The sequence below is a fragment of the Sesamum indicum genome, linkage group LG13, assembly GCF_026168435.1.
Source record: "Sesamum indicum cultivar Baizhima isolate 11 linkage group LG13, ASM2616843v1, whole genome shotgun sequence".
Taxonomy (NCBI): Eukaryota; Viridiplantae; Streptophyta; class Magnoliopsida; order Lamiales; family Pedaliaceae; genus Sesamum; species Sesamum indicum.
Window position 1 is genome coordinate 317,501 of NC_142669.1, and position 2,500 is coordinate 320,000.

Sequence of the window (2,500 nt, forward strand, 5' to 3'; positions counted from 1 at the left end):
AAAGCACTTCTTTCCGAATGCCACGACACACTTTGGGCGGGACACTAAGGACAGCAGCGCACGTTTGCTTCGGTGCGGAGGGCCTATCATTGGCCACAGATGCGGGACGATGTCGAGACGCATGTCCGCACTTGTTTGATTTGTCAGCAGGACAAGGCAGACCATCAGAAGAAGGCCGGTCTGCTGCAACCACTTCCCATCCCAAAGCGTCCATGGGAGAGCGTCTCCATGGATTACATCTCTGGATTGCCTAAGGTCGAGAACTTAGGCTCTATCATCGTCGTGGTAGATCATTTTTCAGAATATGCTACATTCATCGCAGCACCCAAGCATGTCACAGCAGAAGGGACAGCTCATCTCTTCTTCAAGCAGATCGTCAAGTATTGGGGACTGCCAAAAGATATTATCAGTGACCGTGACTCCCGATTCACTGGCGTCTTCCGGACCGAGTTGTTCAAACTTCTCGGGTCCACACGTTCCATGAGCTCGAGCTATCATCCACAGTCCGATCGTCAGACAGAACGCTTTAATTCTACGTTGGAGGACTACCTTCGGCACTTTGTGCGAGGTACGCAGAAGGATTGGGTGAAGCTCTTGGATGTCGCTCAGCTATATTTCAATGTTCAAAAGAGCTCTTCCACCACCAACAAGAGCGCTTTTGAAATCGTTACTGGGCAGCAGCCGCTCCTTCCTCACACCCTTGACATTCCCCAAAGTGTGAGATCCCCTTTTACTCGAAGTTTCTCCCAGGAGTGGAAGAAGAATGTTGATATCGTTAGAAGTTGCCTGGAGACAGCTCAGAAGCGGATGAAGAAGTATGCAGATCAGAATCGCCGCTTCATTCAGTTCAATGTGGGAGACCTGGTGCTGGTGAAGGTCCCGAATCCGAAATTGTCAAAGTCATCAAGGTGGAGAGATCCTCGGTTGATGTAGAAATATGTTGGTCCTTTGCCTGTCCTTAGGCGTATTGGGAAGGTGGCGTACAAGGTGGAGTTGCGGCCGTGGTGGAAGATCCACAACGTTTTTCATGTCAGCCAATTGAAGAAGTATTCAGCAGACAAGGAAGACGATACCCGCACTCAACCCAGCCGCCCACAACTTGAATTGAAGAAGACGAAGGAGAAGGTGGCTGAAGTAATCCTAGATCACCGAGTGACGAGTACCGCAAAGAAAGACCACACAGAGTACTTGGTGAAATGGAGGGGATGCAGCAGCGAGGAGAACACTTGGGAGCGAGTGACAAACCTAAAGGCGTTTCTACCTCTTGTCGAAGCGTACCATGCTTCCATAGCGCCGAGGACGTCGCTATCTCAGGTGGGGGAGAATGTCACGGGTTGCCCATTCACTAGGCCCCGTGACGCGCACTTCGGCCACTCAACCGTTCTACATGGCCGACCACTCAGCCTTCATCGACAGACGCTGGACAACCAACTAGTCTTAGAGTCTTAGGTGTAGGCCTTTTATTGCTTTGTTACTGCTTTGTTATTTGCTTTCTGTTGTTTAGATTCCTCAAGGGGACGTTACGCCTCTTGAGTTGCAAATTTCAGCTCTTCTAGTGTCTAGTGTAGACGATAGGATTTATTTTTTTAAGCCTATTATAGGGGGGGAATGAGTTCAAGAAGCTTGGTTTAGTGACGTGTTGGAGTCCCCCTCAGGCGAACCCCTTGCTCTAGCATCGTTGATCATTGTATACGCATTTTCAGTTCAATGCAATTTGGTTTTCTAAATCCACGTGCGCAATTTACGGTTTTGTGATTTGTTCCTCCCGACTCTGATATATTCGGCGCGCTGCATTAGTGTCGAGCGGAGGTATTGGCGGACGTAGTCAGCGGACTACTAGCCACACGACGCGCTGTGTGATAGGCGCCTCGTGAGACCGTGTCAGGATTGGGTAATTTGCGCGCCTGCTGCCTTCCTTGGATGTGGTAGCCGTTTCTCAGGCTCCCTCTCCGTCACCACCATAGTAGGCCACTATCCTACCATCGAAAGTTGATAGGGCAGAAATTTGAATGATGCGTCGCCGGCACAAGGGCCGTGCGATCCGTCGAGTTATCATGAATCATCGCAGCAACGGGCGGAGCCCGTGTCGACCTTTTATCTAATAAATGCATCCCTTCCAAAAGTCGGGGTTTGTTGCACGTATTAGCTCTAGAATTACTACGGTTATCCGAGTAGCAGGTACCCATCAAACAAACTATAACTGATTTAATGAGCCATTCGCAGTTTCACAGTCTGAATTAGTTCATACTTACACATGCATGGCTTAATCTTTGAGACAAGCATATGACTACTGGCAGGATCAACCAGGTAGCATTCCTCACCGACTCCGCCGCCCGCATGGGACGAGCCCCAAACGGTGGCGGGCGTCGTTCGCACGAAGCGCCGAACGCTTGCTTTCGGGGCAAACAGAGGCCGAGGCCCTCGTACCCACCGTGTGTTCCGCATCCGAGAGATCGGGCGACGACGCAATGGGCCAGCGACCCGAGCACGTGCGGCCGTG